The 23,895-nt window shown below is 40.0% G+C and overlaps 2 long non-coding RNA genes across 2 annotated transcripts in view; one reads left to right on the forward strand and one right to left on the reverse strand.

The window, feature by feature from the left end:
- LOC132396656 (uncharacterized) overlaps positions 1–23,895 on the forward strand; it is a 201,406-nt gene that overhangs the window by 107,773 nt on the left and 69,738 nt on the right. Inside the window, exon 3 of the long non-coding RNA XR_009513064.1 lies at positions 10,005–10,155. This is a non-coding gene — a long non-coding RNA (uncharacterized LOC132396656). The remainder of the gene's footprint in view (positions 1–10,004; positions 10,156–23,895) is intronic.
- The window catches only part of LOC132396657 (uncharacterized), a 103,169-nt gene that overhangs the window by 46,689 nt on the left and 32,585 nt on the right, over positions 1–23,895 (reverse strand). The gene's annotated exons all lie outside the window — the stretch shown is intronic.

Below are 23,895 nucleotides of genomic sequence, written 5' to 3' on the forward strand. Positions count from 1 at the left end.
TAATACTGTGTAAACACAAAGCATTAACTAGTTTGCTACTCAGATCTTTGATTTGAAAGGGAATGTAAAAGCATTTGTTCATTCATAACATCACGTCTTAATTTGCCTGATGCACTTATTGACCTCATGCTGTATATGCACTGCCTTGAAACCACATTTGATTCATCAGTTTAGATAATTTCCGATGACTAGCACATATGAACAAAGATCTTCACCTATTGGAGCAACACACAATCTCGACATCCCTTCTCTAAAACCTTGAATTATCAGGACATGAAACACAACCATATCTGTGCTGTAACACTTCCACATTTTCTGCATTTTCAGCAATTTCAAAAAAATAAAACTAGCTACAGTTTCATTATGTATTTGTAAAACATGCATTCTAGTTGTTGAATGTCAATACCTATAAATATTTGTCTGGTACAATGGTTGAAAGATGAGAATAGACAGGTATTAGAGTGAATGATTTTATTTTCCTCTTTCCTGGCCATGGTGTGAAGTGGCAACTATAACATGGTAATCGTTCTCCTGGCATTTAACTAGTCATACCAGATGACATAAATGGCACCTTCTGCTCCTCATAGTTTAGTCGCATGCCGGCAACTTGGCACAGTGGTAGCATTTGCCTCCAAGCTGTGGTTCAAGGCTGATGCAAAATATTTAACGTTCAAGTGCACCACTGACTTGACTAAAATATAGTCCTTCGGATAATGTTAAACAGGAGCCAGAATGGTAACATCTGAAGAACAGGAGAGGCATCTTGCTGACATTCCTACAAAGAACTAGGTATTTATTATGCTGGAACCTATTGTGAAAAAGGGCAATGAATAATCATGTTGTTCTGTTGGCAAATGTTCTGAAAGTAAATTATTGGCAACAAACTGAGACTCAGATGAACTAAACAAATTGAACCATCAGATTGCAATCTAGGAATACATGAATGTGCCATACCTAACATCAACCATTTTTGTTAAAGGGATTATTAAAATTTTCAAACTTCCAAGCCAAAATATTGCATTTGCATTTCTTATTGAAGATATTAGAATTCATGACAAAATAGATAAACAAAGGAGAGTCCATATTATAATGTGGTTGCACTGGATAGAAGTTGGATTTCAGCTAGTGGTCATTGCTTCCTGGTTTTTTGAAGTATATCGAGTCATGATATGGATCACTATTCTGCCCTACACTATATGGATGATGCACCATTAATAACTCACTCTGAGACGTAAAGGCGAGATAATCGGCTTTTATTGACTGGAAGAAGTAACAAGCAGTGAGTGACCACCATACTACATCCTGGAGACTGAGAGGCCGGGCTCAGACCTCAATCGCCTTTATAACCAGGGTCTGTGGGAGGAGCCACAGGAGCAGTCAGCAGGGGGTGTGTCCAGACAGGCATATGTAGTTTACCACAGTGGATCGGTACATTGCAGGCTTTGTGCTTGGCAGGTTATTCTGTACAGCCTTATCATATACAGTTAATGTCAACCACTGCCATTTGGGTGGGGGGGGGGGACATAGATTGTTTTTAGATTGAAATCCCTGTTAAATTCCTATACTGATCAGTTCTTTATTCATTTTGCATCCACAGAAATCCCCACAGAAAATGTAGTGTTGTTTAGTCAAGTTAAGTTTTCTTTTTTCATGACTGATCATCACTGGCCATGTTCTTTAAGAAAATATGCTCATTTACATAGCAAGTTTTAAAGCTGGTTTGGCAGAGTTTTTGTTGGCTCTAGTTTCCATCAGGTAACAAAATAATAATCAAAATGGAATCGACAATGAGAAGTTTCCATTGAACTGTCCATTTTCTTACCAGCATACAAGTAATTATGTAATTAAAGGTTTATGGTTCTGGGGGCTGTCTTTGACAATAAACCCAAACACTTAAATATTATTTTAGTCAGGAGTCTTCTTCTGCCATTTATTAGGCAAAGTGTGCACTGATGTCTTGAGCACTGGAGTGCTGGGGCTGTAATTCCTGAATTAATAAAAGCAGGAGATGCTGTTTGTTTCCCAGACAAGACCAATGGCTTTGTAAAAAAAAAATGATCATGAATGTAATAACAGACTGGCAGGAGCTGCCCTCTTTAAAATGTTTGCTGATTTTCTAACATCTGATCAAACATTTTCTTAAATGATCATTATCTGTCAATATAAACAACAAAAAGCTAAAAATTTAAAAATAACCAGCGATGTCTCTCGGCAAATTTGAAGGCTTAGTAACAACTTTCAGAGCAGATTGTTTGCAGAGCTGACTGGAATCATAATCGCACCAAGACAGGGAATTTTAACGGTGCCATTAAGCACGTTGCTTTGTGCTATACCTGAACAAGATTCCAGCAGGTCAGGTTTATCTGTTCGGTTTAACCAAAATGAGATTCACTTGACTTTGAATGTGCCCATTCACTGCATTGGAAAAAAAAAAGAATCAATTTCTGTATTAGTTGCCAGTACTATTGAATTTTTATTTTAAAAAGTCAGACAGTACAGCCTGGGAACAGGCCTTTAGGCTCATTGAGTCTACACCAACCATCAAGCACCCATATTTATATTAAACCCATCTTAAACCATTATCATTCTCTCATGTTCCATCAACTCTTCTCTAGATTGTACCTCATCTCATTAACTTACCTACACACATTTTTGGGAATTAGGAGGAAACCCACGCAATCACCGGGAGAATGTACGAGCTCCACATGGACAATACCAAAGACCGGGATAAAAGCTGGGCAACAGGTCTACTAGTTATGCCACTGTGCCTCCCATTTCAAGTTCTTTTTCTGCTTACTTGTATGGAGCTCCAGGTGTCATATCAAATAATTAAGTTTAGCTAATTCATTTTACAATCAAAATACAAGCTTCAAAGAAATGCCTGTGAGTTCTATGATAATTTCTTCCCATGTACACCCTGCCAAAGCAATATAAGCCAAGATTTTTCTTTGACCTCAATTTTTTCAAAGATAGTAATTTTTGGAATGAAGTAACTGCAGTTCAGTAATATTACTTAAATTAGACTTGTGTATGGAATTACTGAGGTCAGTGAATTTCACTAAACAGAAAAGCTGGGCCTTTTCACCAGTAAAACACAGCCCAAGAAGAATATGAAAGTGCAAAGAGGAAATTTTTTGCTCAGACTGGAGAAGTTCATTTGAGGGGCAATAAAAAGATCAACGAGGTAGGGTTGCTTTGTTCAATCTAGAGGAAGAACCCATTTAAGGTGTATTCACGTGAGAGCCAGGAGCAGGAATTGACTTCTTAGCCCCTTGAACCTGCTCTGTCATTTAATATCTGATTGTAGTCTCAGCCCTGTACTCCTGTCTACCTTATGGTAACCTTTTGCTCCCTTGATTATCAAGAATCTGGATGCTTTTGCCTGAGGATACCATACTGATTGGAGCCAATCCATTGAATTTCTCATGCCATCTGGTGCAGATACACTTTTACCAATTATACACTCAGCATGCTCAAGTCTAAGTGAGACAAAATTTCAGCCCTTCACAACTGTGTGGGGTTTAATTACTGAAAGTACATGTAGACTCCCCTGTCACACTGACAATCCTCTCAACATATGTACTGCAGTGTTTAACTGGGACTTCAGAGGATCCAGGTGCCCAAAAAATTATACGTATGGATTTAGCCAGAATGCATATGACCGATTAAAAATTCTCTATTTTGTTCTAAAGCAATTTACTATCATATGAACAAGTGCATACATACAATTCAAAATATCCTTGCAGCATCATATGACATGTGGCATCAGATAAGCAGCAGTCACAATAATAAAACAAATTCAACATAAAATCACAGGTGCCAGGGTTAGAGACATCTTGGATCATGTCCACTGCATTTTAGAGACTTGGGGAGAGCAGCCAGATGTCTTGGTACATATTGACACAGGAAGGAAAAGCAAAGAGGTCCTGAAGAGAGTATTTAAAAAGCTAGGCAGAAAGCTGAAAAGCAGGACCTCCAGTGTAGTAATTTCTAGATTGCTACCTGTGCCACATGCCAGTGAGGGTAGAAACGGGATGATTTGGCAGATAAATGTGTAGCTGAGAAGCTGGTGAAAGGGGCAGGGCTTCAGGTTCTTCACTCATTGGGATTCCTCCTGGGGGACATGTACAAAAGGGACGGGTTGCATTTGAACCCGAGGGGGACCAATATTCTCACAGAGCTGTTGGGGAAGGTTTAAACTAATTTGGCAGGGGACTGGGAACTGGAGTGAAGGGCCTCCAGATTGGACAGATGGTAAAGAAGCAAAAGATAACATGCAGTCAGACTGTCAGGAAGGGTGGGCAGATGATTGGACATAATTGCAACCAGCAGGGTATCAGTGCATTAGGGGTGCAGAATCAAAAAGGGTAACAAAGACAATACTCAAAGTGTTATATCTCAATGCACTGAGTATAAGAAAGGATCTTGTTGCAATGTTATAGATTGTCTGGTATGATGTTGTGGCCATCATTGAATCATGGCTGAAGGATGGTTGTAGTTGGGAGCTGAATGTCCAAGGTTACACATTGTATCGGAGGGATAGGCAGGTAGGCAGAGGGGGTGGCATGGCTCTGCTGGTAAAGAAAGGCATCATATGTAACATAGGATCAGAAGATGTTGAATCCTAATGGGTAGAAGGAAACTGATGGCAATTACATACAGGCCTCCAAACAGTAGCTAGGATGTGGACTACAGATTACAACAGGAAATAGCAAAGGTGTTTCAAAAGGGTAATGTTACAATGCCATGGAAGATTTTAACATGCAGGTAGATTGGGGAAATCAGGTTGGTAATGGATCTCAGGAGATAATTTGTTTAATACTTGTGAGATGGCTCTTCAGAACAGTTCGTTGTTGAGCCTACTAGAGGGTCAGCTGTACTGGATTGGGTGTTATATAATGAACCAGAGATGATTAGGGAGCTTAAAATAAAGGAACCCTTCAGAGGCAATGATCACAATATGATTGAGTTCAGCTTGAAATTTGATAGGGAGAAAGTGAAGTCTGATGTAGCAATATTCAGTGGAGTAAGGGAAATTACAGCGGTATGAGAGAGGAGTTGGCCAAAGTAGATTGGAAAGGGGAGCTGGCAGGGATGTCAGCAGAGCAGCAATGGCTAGAGTTTCCAGGAAAAATGTGGAAGGTACAGGGTAGATATAATCCAAAAGCAAAGAAATACTCAAATGGCAAAATAGTACAACCATGGGTGACAAGGGAAGTCAAAACTAATGTAAAAGCAAAAGAGAGGGCATACAACAGAGCAAAAATTAGCAGGAATACAGAGGATAGGGAAGCTTTTAAAAACCTACAGAAAGCAACTAAAAGAATCATTAGGAGGGAAAAGATGAAATAAGCAAACAATATCAAGGTGATTAGAAATTTTTTTTCAAGTATATAAAGAATGGAGATGAGAGTGGATATGGGACCACTACAAAAAGAGGCCAGAGAAATAATAATGGGGGACAAAGAGATGGCAGATGGACTAAGTGAGTATTTTGCATCAGTCTTCACTGTGGAAGACACTGGCAATGTGCCAGGTGTTGAAGGGTGAGAGGGAAGAGAAGTGAGTGCAGTTATTATTACAAGGGCAAAAGTGCTCAAAAAGCTGAGAGACCAAAGGGTACAGAAGTCACCCAGACCAGAAGAACTGCACCTTAAGGTTCTGAAAAAGGGAGTGGTAGAGAATGTGGAGGCATTAGCACTGACCTTTCAAGGATCATTGGACTCGGGCATGGTTCTGGAGGACTGGAAAATTGCAAATATCACTCCATTCTTTAAGAAAGGAAGAAGGCAGCAGAAAGGAACTTATAGACCATTTAGCCTGGTCTTCAGTAGTTGGAAAGATGTTGGAGTCAATTGTTAAGAATGAGGTGATGGAGTACTTGGTGACATAGGACAAGATGGTACAAAGTCAGCATGGTTTCCTTCAGGGAAAATCCTGCCTGACAAACCTGCTGGAATTCTTTGAGGAAATTACAAGTAGGATAGCTAAAGGGGATGCAGTGGATGTTGTATATTTGGACTTTCAGAAAGCCTTTGACAAGGTGCCACACGTGAGGCTGCTTACCAAGTTAAGAGATCATGGTATTACAGAAAAGTTACTAACACGGTTAGAGCATTGGCTGATTGGTAGGAGGCAGCAAGTGGGAATAAAACTATCCTTTTCTGGTTGGCTGCCAGTGACTAATGGTGTTCCGCAGGGGTCGGTGTTGGGACTGCTTCTTTTTATGCTGTATATAAATGATTTAGATGATGGAATAGATGGCTTTGTTGCCAAATTTGCAGATGATACAAAGATTGGTGGAGGGGCAGGTAGTATTGAGGAAACAGGTAGGCTGCAGAAGGACTTAGGCAGATTAGGAGAAAGAGCAAGAGAGTGGCAAATGAAATACAATGTTGGAAAATGCATGGTCATGTACTTTGGTAGAAGAAATAAATATGCAGACCATTTTTTAAACGGGGAGAAAAATCCAATAATCTGAGAGGCAAAGGGACTTGGGAGTCCTTGTGCGGAACACCCTGAAGGTTAACTTGCAGGTTGAGTTGGTGGTGAAGAAGGCAAATGCAATGTCAGCATTCATTTCAAGAGGCCTAGAATACAAGAGCAGGGAGGTGATGCTGAGGCTCTATAAGGCACTGGTGATGCCTCACCTTGAGTGCTGTGAACAGTTCTGGGTCCCTCATCTTAGAAAAGATGTGCTGGCATTGGAGAGGGTCCAGAGGAGGTTCACAAGGAGGATTCCAGGAATGAAAGGGTTATCATACGAGGAACATTTGATGGCTCTGGATCTGTACTCACTGGAATTTAGAAGGATGGGGGTGGATCTCACTGAAACCTTTCAAATGTTGAAAGGCCGAGACAGTAGATGTGGGAAGAACGTTTCCCACATTGGGGGAGTCTAAGACAAGTAGGCACAGTCTCCGGATAGAGGGGCGCTCATTTAAAACAAAGGCAAATAAATTTATTTAGCCAGAGGGATAGATTTGTGGAATTTATTACCACAGGCAGCTGTGGAGGCCAGATCGTTGGGTGTGTTTAAGACAGAGCTAGGTAGGTTCTTGATTGGACACAGTTTCAAATGTAATGGGGAGAAGGTCGAGGAGTGGGACTGAGGGGGGGGGGGTGCAAAAAAAGGATCAGCCAAGAGGTGTAGTGGACAGTGAGGGAGGTTTTCAAAGCTTGCAGAGGAATCTGGACCAGCTGGAAAAATAACAGATGGAGTTTAATACAGACAAATGTGAGGTATTGCACTTTGGAAGGACAAACCAAGGTAGAACATACAAGGTAAATGGTAGGGCACTGAGGAGTGCAGTAGAACAGAGGGATCTAGGAATACAGATACAAAATTCCCTAAAAGTGGCATCACAGGTAGATAGGGTCATAAAGAGAGCTTAGTACATGGGCCTTTATAAATCAAAGTAGTGAGTATTAGAGTTGGAATGTTATGGTGAGGTTGTATAACGCATTGGTGAGGCCGAATTTGGAGTATTGTGTGCAGTTTTGGTCACCGAATTACAGGAAGGACATTAATAAGGTTGAAAGAGTGCAGAGAAGGTTTACAAGGATGTTGCTGGGACTTGAATCTGAGTTACAGAGAAAGGTTGAATAGGTTAATATTGTGTAATGTTATTATCATTAATAACCTATATGGTTATGTATGTTAGGACTTTATTCCCCAAAGCACAGAAGAATGGGGGGAGACTTGATAGAAGTATATAAAATTATGATGGGTATGGATAGAGTGAATGCAATCAGGCTTTTTCCACTGAGGCTAGGGGAGAAAAAAATCAGAGGACATGGGCTAAGGGTGAAGGGAGAAAAGTTTAAAGGGAATATTAGGGGGGGGCTTCTTCACAATGAGTGTGGTGGGAGTGTGGAATGAGCTGCCAGATGAAGTGGTAAATGCAGGCTCACTTTTAACATTTAAGAAAAACTTGGACAGGTACATGGATGAGATGTGTATGGAGGGATATGGGCCAGGTGCAGGTCAGTGGGACTAGGCATAAAAATGGTTCGGCACAGCCAAGAAGGGCCAAAAAGCCTGTTTCTGTGCTGTAATGTTCTATGGTTTTATGATTGAATGGTGGAGCAGACTCGATGGGCCAAATAGCCTAATTCAGCTCCTATATCTTGTGGTCTTATGGTTGCCACAGAAGTATTACAAAAAAATCAATTCTAGTCATTACTAATAAATAGGATAAGAATTTTTAGAGGTGTAGTATATTTTAGAGAATCTTCCTGTATGTTATTAAACAAAAGGGAAATGATATTCTGGTAGGTACCCTTCCTTGTATCATCCTTGTGGCAAGTTGTTTAACGCCTAACAAACCCAAATCCCAGTCAACAAAATAATGCCAATGAATTATTTGCACCAGGCAAAGACCAACTAATTCATAACTGTGCCATGCAAGCACTGATAACAGTTCAGTCACAGGAAACTAGTGCCAGCCAAGTATCTTACTCAGATTCATCTCGGGGATACATTATTTTAAAAGAAAGACAAGCTTCAGACAAGTCCACAGGTACATCAGTGATGCTGATTTCTTGTCACCTTTTGCTGACATTGTGCACTGTTGACATTGCTGGCATTTGGGAACGACTGAATGTGTTGTCTTCAACACAAAGTGTAATGTGTTCAGACATTCTCACTCGAGCAAAATCCAACTGCCTGTCTCCCACACATACACACACAAAACTCTGATGTAAACATTAAAGTTCACATACAATATTTGATTGAAAAATTATGCAAATTGCCCAATGTTTTAAGTAGATGAAGGTTGCAAGTGCAATAGCATCATCTAGTGTTAGGAAGATGAATAATTCAACATGATGATTACCTTTACAGACAGACAAGATGTAGATTAAAACACTTGAGCATTACACATTTTGCTGGAAGTTTAATATCATTACACAGTGAAACCAGAACATTGCAAATGGGAAACCAAAGGTAGCTTTAGTTCCAGTTTGGAAATGCCCCATAATGATTAATTGTCAAGTTTCCCCTTTTAAATTTTTTTTCACCTGTTCTCAAACCCAGATTTTACTGCATGACCATTATTTACAATGAATCTTTTTAATGACATCCTTAAGTGTACACAAACAGTACTTGCAATGAAATTCCAGGATAATTCTTGTGTAGGAAAACACAAACAAACTCTGGAAACACAGGGCCAATTTTTGTGCTTTGATTCTTAAACCTTGAGATGCAGTTCAGGTCTTGAGAAGCTGTCTTTCAGTAACATTAATCTCCTCAACTGCTTTTTTTGTTTGTTCATGCTAATTGCTTTCAGTTTATCATTCATTCTAGTCCTTTCATTCAGCAGGCAATTGAGTTTTCTTTTGTGAAGATAGCAAAATAATTAATTTCTCTACCTATTTTATTTCAAAAAGCCAATCTCTCTTCTCGCATTCTATGAGGTTCCATGTCATAGTGTTGCTGATACTTTCCAGTCTGCTTGTCACAAAAAACTTTTTAGTTTTGATTTTTTTTTTGCTAGATTGCTTATTTTATTATAGTCTCTCTAAAAACTTCAATTGCCCTTGGGTTTAAGTTCCAAAAATTTCCAGGTCCTCAGTTTAAAGCTCTTTTGGGTGCAGGTAAAGCATTTCTTTAATCTATCGCTATCCTTAATTTCTCTGATCATCCACAACTTTACTTGTAGATCTTTCATGCTTTAGTAAGGGATTGTTCTTCTTCCCTGCACCTAGTAGCACATCAGGCAGCAAACTTGTGGCTTCTTTTTTGTCTGAGTTGCCAACTCAATGCTCAACCCAGTACAGACAGAAAACATGCTAGGAGCCTCATACATGAGACCTTTCACCACAAAGTCCGGTGCTGATGCCGTTGGCTGGCTTGGGGCTACATTTGTGTGGGATACAGGTTGTTTAAATAGTGCGTTAATTCTTTAAATCTTAGCCATTGATTTTTCACAGGCATAATTTTGTACAGATCCTGATGTATGATCTCTGCCCAAAGTGTTGACGTACAATTTTTGTCTCCACAGATGCACTTTCTGTTGTGTCTGTGCAACTACATATCAATTAAATAAAAAACCTACGTGAAAGATGGCTTTAACTGGTGGATTCACATTGGAGCGAGAGAGAGGGAGGGAGCAGATCAATATGCATGTGTAGACGATAGATCAATGCACATCGGTAAGTTATCAGTCCATATGTGGTGCTAAGGGCATTCATTGTTCCAAAAGAAATAGGTCTATACATTACACTTCTTCCCCCTTTAGATTAATGTAACACCAAACTACTTATGTAACAAAACATTTAATTTTCCTTTTACAAACCATATTGAAATAAATATGCTTCCACAATAAGTGTCCATAACTAACTTCACTAAACAAAAGATTCAGACTTTAGGGTGGCACTCCATTTCTTTCAGGGTAGTCCTGTAGGGCTGTGGAGAGACATCGGGTTTGACAGGTGTTTTCTGGAAGACAGCATTCTCATTGCACCTCTGGACCCATTGAGTGGCCTCAGGTTTGGCAGGGGTCTTGTCAAAGACAATGTTCTTGGTTGCCAGTGTCACATTGCTGTCAGTGACATGATCATCACTGAGAGGCAAGTCCGGTGGCTGTAATGTGTCTGTTTCGTTGGATGCAATCGACTCTGTGTTCTTCAGTTGAGCATCCAGTATCTAGTCCACATGACGTCTTCATTTCTGATCTCCAACATTCACTGTGTACATCACTGTGTCCAGTTCTTGTAGCCGTCCTACCAGGGGTCCACTAGTCTTCTTAGTATTCACATGCTAGGACTTCCTGTCCAATCTCGAAGCTCCTTACTGATTCACTTGGCAACTGGTTGAACTGTTTATTCTGCACTTTCCTCGGTAGATCTGGTTTCAGGAAGGCTATGTAAAATCTCAGATTTCTGCTCATGAACAACATTGCAGGTGTTTGATTTGTCGTTGCATGAACAGAGTTCTGATACTGAAATGAAGTTGTTCACCTTGTGCTGTATAGAAATGTCCATAGCTTTAATGGACCTCTTGAATGTTTGAATAAACCTTTCAGCTACTTATTCATTGCTGGGTGGTGAGGAGATGACTTGAACTGCTTGATGCCATTTTTCTTCATGAATAGTCTAAACTCTTCTGACATGTATTGTGGCCTGTTGTCACTCACAATTTGTTTTGGTAAGCCACTTCTGGTTGACTTCATTGGTATGACCTCTGGCCACTTCAAATGAGCATCTATAACATTGGAAACATGGAGTCCATGAATGGCCCAAGAAAGTCAACATGTACTCTTTGCTGTGGTGAAGGCAGCCACTTCCATGGGTGTGATGATGCCTGTGGGGATGCATTTTGAATGTTTTGGCATACCAAATAGCTTTTGGTCAAGTCTTCAATCTGTCTATCTATTCCAGGCCACCACACATGGCTCCGAGCGAGTCTTTTCAGGTGGCTGTCATGCAGATTCTCTAACACTCTGGTGTGCAGTTTAGAGGGAACCACAACACAAAATCCATACATCAGTGTTCTTCAATATACTGACAGTTGGTCTCGTTTTAATGAGAACTCTGGAATCAAGGAGACTTCCTTGGATAATGATGTCATAGGCTTTTGACAATATCAGGTCACACTTTGTATTTTAAAATTTGTTGCTGGCAAGTAGTCCACCAATGCTGTGTGGAACACCTCTGCTGGGTCACAGTATGAAGACTTTCTTCTTCAGTTGCTGACAGTGGAAGACGTGACAAGCCATCAGCATTACTGTGTTGTTTAGTGCTATTGAACTCTATGCCATAAGAGTGGGCTCCTATGAACAGTGCCCAACCTTGTAACTGGGTAGCAGACATCAATCAGATGTTCATATCCATCTTTCATTGTGTGTGACTAAACAGCTCTAATGCCATAAGGGGACACATCGCACAGTAGTCTGATGAGTGGAGATGGATCATAACGGGTGAGCAGTTCAGCTGATGTTATTAGTCTCCTTGTTTCCTTGAATGCTCTTTCTCATCTTTCTGACCATTCAGGGACATTTTGTGCATTTCATGTTCTAAACTCTTTTTCTGTAGATTTGCTACAGTCTCTGACAATATTGCAATAGTCAAGGACATTTCTAAGGTTAGGTCTTTCTTTTGAGTGCTTTGACTATGCATGCCACATACAAGCTTGTCCCTTACTGCATCAGAAAGTCCATCTCTAAAGTCACGGTACTGGGAAAGTTTGTGCAGTTCTGCCATGTATTTAGAAATGTTTTCATCCTTTGGTAATAGTTGTGAGACTAAGATTTCACAAAAGGAACCAGTCAGTGGTTTAGGGTCAAGTGATTTTTGTATAATTGTGATAATTTTGTCGAACGTCTTGCTTGCTGGCCTTTCAGGAGTTACTAAGTTGTGTAAAAGCCTGTGTGTTTTAGCACCCATTAAGATAAGAAGCGTGGTAGTTTTGTTTTCCTCATCCCAAATCATCTGCCTTACAGTACAGTTCAATCCTCTTGATTATAAGACTCCCAGTCTTCATTAGCACTATCAAATTCGTCAACATTACCTACTAAATCTATCACCACGTTACTTTCACTTTAACATTGCTAGTTGCGTGCCTTTCACTGTGTACCATGCGGTTACTCACGTTTCCCTTTGTTAGTATCCATGACAGTCTACTCCATACTGTTTAACTCTTTCCTCTCACTATCTCGTCCCATAATTGTCCCATAACTGTCAGTGCAATTGGCAATACTCTCTGACATTTAGGTTCGTACTCATCATCAATTTGTTGTGTCTGTGCAACTATAGATCAATTAAACAAAAGCACGCATGCAGAAGACTGCTTCAGCTGGTGTATTCACATTGCAGCGAGAGAGAGAGAACAGATCAATATGCATGCATAGACAACAGATCAATGCACATAGGTAAGTTATCAGTCCATACACAGTGCTAAGGGGAGTCATTGCTCAAAAAGAAATGGATCCATACGTTGCAGGTTGTTTCCTAGTTTTTCCAATGTTCCATTCCCCAACCCACCACTCCCCCTCAGATTCCTGCAGCTGCAATCTCTTGCCTTCATACTTTTCACATTGAGTTTTCCAGGTAATTATAATCAATGTACGCCTCATAACTTAGTCATTTGTTTGTTTAGATTGAAATGTATCACTATCAATCTTTAATGAAATATTCCATTATAATATTTCTACCCTAAAGAACCCTTAACAGCAAGATTATTAACCAACCTATTTTATAATGAATACCAAATCCAACATGGCCAGATTCTCCAAGTACCTGTTCCCCCAAAATCACTAATTTTCAATCCTCTCCTAATTCCATCCACCAACCACCCACTCACCTCACCCACAAGATCCCCTATCCCAGGGGTTTCCAACCTTTTGTATGCTTTTTAATCAATATACATGTACTGTCATCAATTTACTTATTATTTTTATTTCATTTATTTTTTTTTCTATATTATGTATTGCATTGAAATGCTGCTGCTGTTAACAAATTTTACGTCACATTAGAAAAATAGAGGGCTATAGGGAAGTCTAGTAATTTCTGAGGTAGGGACATGTTCGGCACAACCTCGTGGGCCGAAAGGCCTGTATTGTGCTGTAGGTTTTCTATGTTTCTACTCTGCTGAAAATAAACCTGATTCTGATTCTGAATCTCTGGACCAATACCATTAAGCAAGCGGTCCATGGGCCCATAGTTGGGAATGCCTGCCCTAACCCATTCTCTTCCAGCTGCCCTTCACCTCTCACCTAATGGTTCACATTATTACCTTCCTTAGCAGATTCTGGTAGGTCAGACAGCATCTCCAGTTCAGATGAAGGGTACTGACCTGACACACTAACTGTCCGCTTTCCTCCTAGATGCTACCTAAACCACTAAGTTCCTCCAACTTCGAGTGTTGATTGGAATTTCAGCATCTCGCTAATTTCTACAGATGTGCCATGGCTAACTGGCTGCATCACTGCCTGGTATGGGGGTGGGGGGTTGCTACTGCACAGGATCAAAATAAGCTGCTGAGAGTTGTAATCTTAGTCAGCTTCATCATGGGCACTAACCTCCTCAACATCAAGAAAATCTTCAAAGACTGATGCCTTAAAAAAGGTGGCATCCATCATTAAAGACCCCCATCACTCAGATTAAGCCTTGTTCTCATTGCTACCATCAAGGAGGAGGTCCAGAAGCCTGAAGATACACACGCAATGCCTCAGGAACAGCCTCCCCTCTGCCGTCCGACTTCTGAGTGGACATTGAAGCCATTAACACTATCTCACTACTATTTTTATTTCTATTTTTGCACTATATATATATTTACTGTCATTTATATTCCTCCTGTTATTATGTATTGCATTGTACTGCTGCCGCAAAGACAACAAATTCCATGACATATGCTGGTGATATTAAACCCAATTCTGATTTGTAGTCTCTTGGGTGTTCTCAATCAGATTCTAGGACTGTAGCCTTGTGATTCTATACACCACCCTGTAGAGGTCATCTGCACCTTCACTCATGCATCCCATGCTTCCCCTTCTTTATCTTTGTCTCCCCCTTTGCCACCTTCCCTATCTAGCATTGTCTACCCTTCACACTTCAGATTTTTTTTTTTGGAGCCAGATCTTATTTTGTTCTTCATGCTGGCATACTGCCAGGCAACACGTAGTGTAGTGGTTGGCACAACATTTTACAGTGCCAGTGATCAGAGTTCAATTCCCACCACTATCCGTAAGGAGGTTCTATGTTCTGTCTGCAGCCACGTGCATTTCCTCCAGGGGCTCTGGTTTCCTCCCACATTCCAAAGCTGTAAGGGGTAGGGTTAGAATTAGTGAATTGTTGGGATGCTCTCCTCACATCAGAAGTATGGAGATACATTCAGGCTGTCTCCAGCACATCACCGGACTGTGTTGGTTGTTGACACAAAAAAATGCATTTCTCTGTATGTTTTGATATACATGTGATGAATAAAACTAATCTTGCTTTAATCTTTAGAAAATTACCTCTAAGATATTGCATGTGTAAATCCCCCCCCCCCCACCAAGTTGGTGGTTATTCTCTCTGAGTATCACATGACCTGCAAGCTTCTCAAGTTATATTATGTCTTATTCCCCCATCCTTTCAGGCCTACCCCTCCTCCCCTTCCATTTTGCCTTGCTCTTCTCTGGATTACATTAGAATAATTTATTCCCAACCTTTGTCATTTGGCATCTACACCATCAGAATAGCCACTACATCAAGCCTATTTCTTTCTATTTGTGCCATTAATGCATTCAGCGTTTCTGAAAAAAGGCCATTACTATTATCGGTCAGAGGATGCTGGTATCTCCATTATTTGTCCCTTTGTGCTCACCTTTGAATTAATGGATGGCTCGAGGCAAAGTCAGCACAACTCCTCCTTAATGGACAAGATAATAACAGATGCAACAGTTATACAGTTACGAAAGCTAGCTTTTCTCACCCCACAAAAATAAAATCTAGATTTATACACTAACTTGAATTCAAATCCCTTGGCTGAAAATCAAATTTATTTTACTGGATCCAATCATCATACCAATTTTTAGATTTATTTTGCCAGTACACCTCAGATCCCATGCGCTCCAAAATTCTCGACCCGCCTACTATGCGGGACTTTGTTAAGTTGCATGAAAACCAGGTCAACTGTGCTGTCATCGGTGTTATCGATTATCTCCTAAAATCTCAAATTTGGAAGACAGAATTTTGCCTGCACAAAATCATGTTGACTCCTCCTGTTAGGTCCCCGTCTTTCCAGATTCTGCCCTTTTGGAGTTTTTTTTTCCCAAAAACGTCACTACCATTGATTAAGGTTCACCAAACTGTAGTTTCCTGTTTATCCTTCTTGCCCCTTTCTTAAAATAAAAGAAGCTATCCTTTACTCTTCTGGTACTTCTGTATCTAACAAAAATACCAAAGCCCCTGTAATCTCATCCTTGCTTCCCCTGGCACCCTAAAATAAATCTATAGTCAGGCTCCAGGAATTTATCCACCTTGATGTTCACCACTCTCTTAACATTTCCTCCTTCCTGAAACACATTTCAGAATATCAGCTTACCTTCCCTTAACTTGCACTATTCTTCTTTTAACACAGCTTGTTTGAACTAAAAAGCAAATGGCATTTTAACTGGTACACAATTAATTCTGTCCCGAAGGCAGAAAAAAATCCTTACATTATTTGGCAGGTACAAGATAGCCTTAACAAAGTGCCCTCCCTTAATTGCTGTTAATATGTCAAGTATGTTTGCAGTGACTGAAAAGAAACTATTAGCAGATTTAGTTTCACCGGAAGTTAATACATTTATATCATGTCCTCAAAAGTGAATGGAAGTTACTAGAAAGGGAAGCATTCAATGTTTTTGACATCAAAGCACACCTGCTCAGTGTTATTGGATGCTTTTTGGCATCATTTCATACACATCCAAAGCAAAATATATGTGGTCCATTTTGTTGTACCTATATATTGTAGGGCCAAAAAAGTTGAAGTTTCTTTTTTTTTTGGATTTGTGACTACAGTTTCATGTTATATACTATTTGAAACGTTTATGACTACCCAGTGAAGACTTGTTGCCATCTGTTCAAGCAACAGCAAACAAAATACTTGGAATGTTTGAGCTTTGTTGCTAGGACTGGCAGGGCTTTGTACTCTCAATGGCATCAACTTTCCTGGCTGGTTTTCAGGTGACACAAATACTGACCTGAATAAAAGCATCATTTTTTTTTATTACGGGCCCAGCAGAGCTACTGTTACACTTGAAAAACATTCCTGATAATCACTGTTTGTGACCCAAGTTACCTCTGAACAGATTAGCACTTGAAGATAGAGCTAATTAAACAAGTAACTTATTTTGGAAAAATGGAAGTCTTCTGGAAAGAAATCAGCATTGACATCCCCATTCTGTTCTTTCAACAGAACATGGGCCTGTTTCAACAAATTAAATATTACACAGCAATATTTGCAGTAATCTTCACAAGTTAGAATTTCATCATTAACACAAAATCAGCATCTTCTTGCTGCAAATCAAAAAGCCAGCAAGGCAATGAACTCGGTCTATATAATTAATGAAATTGCATTTGGAAGGAATTTCATTCAATGAGACTTCATGAATTCAGCATTAAAGTGAAATTGTGTAATGTTGATGCTTCAATATTTTACCCCTGATCTACTCTAATTCATATAGTATGCTTATCAAAAGAAAAACAAGGATTTTTAATAAAGGGCAGATGAGTGGATGAAAGATGATCAAAGGACAAAGAAGTCGGGAAACAGACCATGTTATCACTCGGTGAAAGGTCTCAGGCTGCCATTGCGGTGCTGTCCAGAAGGCATGGTTAACAGGGAAGCTTTATTTAGGAGAAAGTTATCATCCCACAATATTTAGATTTCCATCAGAATATATATAAAACTGAGGTAATGTACATGGATTTAATATCTGTTCAGAAATAGGATGGCAGGGGGGAAGAAGCTGCTGCTAAAATGTTGAGTGTGTCTTCAGGCTTCCATACCTTCTCCTTGATGATAGCAGTGAGAAGAAGGCATGTCCTGGATGATGGGGATCTTTAATGATGAATACCGCCTTTTTCAGATGCCACCTTGGAAAATGTCCTCGTTGCTGGGTAGACTAGTGCCCATGATAGAGGTAGCTGAGTTGGCAATTTTCTACATCTTCTTCGAATCTTGTGCAGTGGCCCCTCCATACTGGACCAGACCATTTATTGTGGATGTCCTGAAGAAGGGTCAAGCCATGATATTAAAGCAAGCATCTGCAAAAAAGGTCTTGGATGGAAAAAGTCCTATTCCTGAGTGAATAAGATATTTCAGGGAGTGTTATCCACATTCTAACTCAATCCAAATGAGCCTACCACCTATGTCTGATGACATGATTGAAACTTTAATGAGGATCACATTAATTTTAACATTTAATCCTCATTCAAATTTCATTACATCTCTTGAACCCCTATGCCACTCCATTTCTGGCTCCCTGATGTCAATGTCTCACTAAATCTAAATATCTATCTCTTCCAGCATGGCATCAAGACCAACTTGTTTAACCAAATTTTTAGTGCTGTTCACATATCTGTCTTTTAAATTCTATGGCAATGGTGCTACATTAGATGAAGTTTGTTATAGAAGTTTCCTATATGTCATTATTTGTAGTAAACTTGAAGAGGTTGATGAAAACTTTATTTGAAGGTTTTTGTATTTACTAGCAAAGGTTCTACAATACCTCCTGCAAATAGCCCTCACCATATCCAGTTTATCCTCTGGGGGAAGAAGGTTCACAGGTTCACTTGTCCTAAAGCTCACCCTTCAGCACTACCACCTCCCATGACTACCTGTCAACCAAGGTCTGCAATGAAAATGCCACCCACAACATCACTCTACCCCTTATGGTCAGTTCCTTCAATACTGTAAATTGTGGTGTGCAAGCTTTTTACTTTTCCATAGCCAATGATAAACATCTAGCAACCAAGGTGCAATGCCCTTTACAAATCTGCCCATTTCACTCCCCATCTTAAAGAAGCCTTAATAAACACCAAAGTTGATCATACAATATTCTCTTCTTAACCCAAATAAATAGTTCACTTTCATAGAATTAAACAATCTAGTTGGTCCATCACATTAGTACCAGTTGTGAGGGTTACTAATTCCACTTTTTAGCATTCAACTGCAGCCCAGCAGGTCACAGTTCTTCAACCATATAGAGTCATAGAGCACTACAGCAGAAAACAGGCCCTTTGGCCCATCTAGACCATGCAAACTGTCATTCTGTCTTGTTCCATCAACATACACCTAAACCATAGTCCTCCAAACACATAGAGTTAAAGATCTTATCCAGACACTTGTACACGTAGTTGATGGGTTTTGTCTACAATGATCCTTTCACACTGTAAATTCCAAACCTGTGAAGTCCTTTAGTTAAAATAGTTTACCAACAACTCTGCTATTTTTTTCTACCAATGTCAACCTATGTATTTTGACATTTTGCTGAGAGAATATGTCCTTCCTATCTATTCTCCCCAGGCCTTTCTAATACTATACTCTCAAATAGTTCTTTCAATAGTTTCTTCCATTCCAGTGAAAACAATATTTAATCTTTAAACCTTTGTATTATTCTTCTAAATGTCCTCATTCTCCAATGTAAATCACACCTTTCCTGTAAATCTGGTAACCAGAACTGTACACAATATTCAAGCTGTGACATAACATTTGGTATATGATCTTATTATATTCTGTGCTTCAGCTAATAAATGAAAAGATTATCACTCATTCTGTCTTCTTCCCCCACATCCTCCCATCAACTGGAAAATAAAATCTTGAGAACACGTACTACCAGGTTGTTGTAAAGACTGTGATCGAAGTCACCAGAGGGACACTGAAGCTGGTGATATAAAAGTCTTTATTCAACATGACAAGCAGGCATTCTTCTGGGGTTTCTTGCAGTAAAGTCCCACAAACCCAAAAGTACATCTCGTTTTTATACCCTTAAGATCCACGGTAAGTGTAGGAGATTCAAAACAATTTCAATAGTACAATGACATTGTTTACTTCAATATTTTGGGTTGATAATTCATCCTTGGAGTCATATATCAACAGCTCTGAATGTTCAAAATCCTTTGCTGGGACAAACTAAAAAATGTGATAGTATCAGTGTGGTCTGCAAGCTCCTTTGAACGTCTACAATGGTACAAATTACTCAAACCCATGGTTGACTTGATTTATGTAGGCCAACTAACACAACCCCATTGTCTTAACATTTGGCTGATGCATACACAAATATCTCATGGTTACCATTTGCAAACTGTCTCTTAATCTGTGGGCCAGCCTATGTGCCAGAGACAATTTTGTTTATTTGCAAAGGTGTGCTTTTAACTTCAGTTTACTACTTGCAATCTACATCAAGAACTGAACACTAGTTCTTGTCTAAAGTAATATCTGCTATCTTCATGTAACACCCTAACAGTAAGATTCTTGAATGGACTTCTGATATGATTATTTTTTGATCTGTCTATACCATCATGGCCCTTTCACCTTATTTGTCCAGTTGCACTTCACTTTCCTCTGTTACTATAACATTGTATCCTGCATTTTGTTATTGTACCAGCTTACTGTACTTGTGTATGGAATGATCTATGTAATGTACTATGGAATGATCTGTTTGGAATGCATGCAATCAAAAGCTTTACACTGTATCTCTGTATATTTGCCAATGATAAAACAACTAGCAAATTAATACCCCATTGATTTGTTCTGCTACATTGAGGTATTGTCAGACAATATAACCTTAAGATCACCCTGTTCCTCAACTCTTCTCTGTATCCTCACATTTATTGTATATTCCACTGCCCTTTTCTCCTTCCCAAATACACCAATTTACATTTCTCTGGATCAATTCCATTTTCCAACTTTCTACCAGGTCAGCAATTTACCTACGTCTTCTGAAACCAATTGCCTTCCTTTACCTACCTATACTAAATTTTATCTTCTGCAGATTTCTTTAACATGCCCCTACATGCCCCTACATGCCCCTAAGTTGAAATTGCCAATATAAGTTACAAATGAGGGCTTGAGGAATCCCACTTGTAAAGGCCTTCCTATCACAAAAGCACCTGCCTTCTAGAAAGTGAATTGGGATATACTCCACTTTGAGTTGCAGGACAGTGTGTTATGGTACTTTTACAAAATAAGCAAAAAGCATTTTTTCTCCCTTATTTAAGTTCAATGGAAGATCTGAAAGTGAAAATGAGGTGTCAGCCTTTGGGGGAGAGGGGGGGCTTCTGATCACAACGTCCAGGATCGGAAAATATGGAATCAAGGAAATCAGAATCAGGTTTATTATCACCAGCATGTGACATGAAATTTGTTAACTTAGCAGCAGCAGTTCAATGCAGTACATAATCTAGCAGAGAGAGAAAAAAATACTAAATAAAATAAAACAGAATAATAAATAAATAAGTATGTATATTGAATAGATTTTTTTATATGTGCAAAAACAGAAATACTGCATATTAAAATAGTGAGGTAGTGTCCAAAGCTTCAATGTCCATTTAGGAATCGGATGGCAGAGGGGAAGAAGCTGTTCCTGAATCGCTGAGTGTTCCTTCAGGCTTCTGTATCTCCTACCTGATGGTAACAGTGCGTAAAGGGCATGCCCTGGGTGCTGGAGGTCCCTAAAGATGTCCTGGGTACTTTGCAGGCTAGTGCCCAAGATGGAGCTGACCAGATTTACAACCTTCTGCAGCTTCTTTCGGTCCTGTGCAGTAGCCTCTCCATAGCAGACAGTGATGCAGCCTATCAGAATGCTCTCCACAGTGCAACTATAGTAACTCATTTGTTACTGAGAAGTACTTGAGATTTGGTTTTGAACAACTACATATTAAGAGAATGAAACAGTGCAAAACATTTAGGAGCAGAATTAGACCATTCAGCCCATCGAGTCTGCTCTGCAATTCAATCATGGCTGATTTATTATCCTTCTCAACCCAACTCTCCTGCCTTCTCTCCATAACCTTTGACACCCTCAGTATTCTAGAACCAATCAACCTCCATTTTAAATATGCCTAATGACGGTCTCCACAGCTGTTTGTGGCAATGAATTCCACAGATTCACTAACTCTGGCTAAAGAAATTCCTCCATATCTCTATTCTAAATGGATGTCCCTCTATTCTGAGGGTGTCCAAGACTTCCTCAATATAGGAACAATCCTCTCCATTCTGTATTTGATAAATTTCAGTGAGATCACCCCTTATTCTTCTGAACTCCAGGGAATACAGGCCTGGAGCCATCAAATGCTCCTCATATTTTAACCTTTTCATTCCTGGAATCATTCTCATGAACCTCCTCAGGGTCCTCGCCAATCCCAACACATCTTTTCTTGATAGGGAGCTCAGAACTGCCAGAATACTCCAAAGTGTGGTCTGACCAACATCTTATAGAGGTTTAGCCTTATATCCTTGCTTTTATATTCCAGTCATCTTGAAATGAATACTAACATTGCATTTGCCTTTATTACCACTGACTCACACTGCAAGTTAACCTTTAGGGAATCTTGCACAAGGACTCCCAAGTCTATTTGCATCTTCAATTTTTGGATATTTTTCCCCATTGAGAAAATGGTCTATGCCTTTAATTATTCTATCAAAGTGCATAACCATACACTTGACTACACTATTGCAGCCATTCAAAATCCATTATCGCCTCCCTTTTACAAATTTAAATACCTGAAAAATGTTTTGGTATCTTCTTTTACCTTAACGGCTAGCTTACCTTCATATTTCATTTTACCTCTCCTTATGGCTTTTTACTTGCCATCTGTTGGTTTTTTAAAAGCTTCCCAATCCTCTAACTTCCCACTAATTTTTACTATATTATATGACCTCTCTTTTGCTTTTACGCTATCTTTGACTTCCTTTGTCAGCCACAGTTGCTTTATCCTCCCTTTAGAATATTCCATCTTTGGGATCTATCCATTCTGCGCCTTCCAAATTGCCTCCAGAAACTCCTGCTTCTAATTCCCTTTACTCCACTGTAATACTGTAAATGATTTATTGAGTGATAGTGTGGAGTAGGCCCTTCCAGCCACGCCACCCCTGCAGCTCCCGATTCACCCTACCCCAATAGCCGGACAATTTACAAGGACCAAATTTACCTACCCGATATGTCATTGGACTGTGCAAGGAAATCGGAACACTGGGGGAGAGCCCATGCATTTCACAGGGAAAATGTGCAGACCCCTTACCTACGGTGCCAGAATCAAACTCTGAACTCCAGAACACCCCAAGTTGTAATAGCATCGCACTAAACACCACATCACCATGCTGCCCTTCAGCTTCACCCTCTCAAACTGCAAGGTCTGAATTCTATCATATTAGCCTTTACTTTAAACTCTCGAATTAAACCTGGTCCATTACACAACAACCAATCCACAATTGCATCTCCCCTCGTGGGCACAACCACAAGCTGTTCTAAAAAGCCACCTTGCATATGTTTTATAAATTTCTTCTCTTGGGATCCAGCACCAATCTACTTGCATATCAAAATCCCCCATGACTACCGTAACATTGCCCTTTTACATGCCTTTGAGAGCTTCCATTGTAATTTCTACTCGACATCCGGGCTACTGTCTAGAGGCCTGGATATAATTTTTGTCAGGGTCTTTTTACATTTGCAGTTTCTTAACTCCACCCTCAAGAATTCAACACCCTTGCAGAATGAGGAGGTCATAGATAGGAGCTATAGGGAGGTAACCACCCAAGGAAGCAGGTAACTGGGTGACTGTCAGGAGAAGGAAGGGAAATGGACAGCCAATGCAGAGAACCCCCATGGCCATTCCCCTCAATAATAAATATACCAGTTTGGATACTGTTTGGGGAGGGGGAATGAACATGACCTACAAGTAGAGAGCTACAGTGACCGAATCTCTGGCACTGAGTCATGTACCATGGCCCAAAAGAGAAGAGAAGTGAAGAGGACTGCAGTGGTGATAATTTCATAGTCAGAGGATCTGAGAGGAGATTTTGTGGGTGTGATAGACACCCAGATAGTATGTCGGCTTCCAGGTGCCAGGATCAGGGATGTCAGGGATCCAATCCATGGCATTCTAGAGGGCAAGGGTGAGCAGCCTTTGTCTTGGTACATATTGGCACCAATGATAAAGGAGGAAAGGTGAGGAGCTCATGAAGAGAGATTTTAGGGAGCTAGGTAGAAAGTTGAAAACAGGACACCCAGGGTAGTAATCTCTGGATTGCTGCCCACACCACTTGCCAATGTGAGTGAGAATAGGAAGCTTTGGCAGATGAATGCATGTCTGAGGAATGGTACAGGGGGCAGGGGTTCAGATTTCTGAATCATTGGAATCTCTTCTGGGGAAGGTACGAACTGTACAAAGGGACGGGTTACACCTGACCCTGAGGGGAACTAGTAT

This window comes from Hypanus sabinus, chromosome 7, assembly GCF_030144855.1.
Source record: "Hypanus sabinus isolate sHypSab1 chromosome 7, sHypSab1.hap1, whole genome shotgun sequence".
Classification (NCBI taxonomy): domain Eukaryota; kingdom Metazoa; phylum Chordata; class Chondrichthyes; order Myliobatiformes; family Dasyatidae; genus Hypanus; species Hypanus sabinus.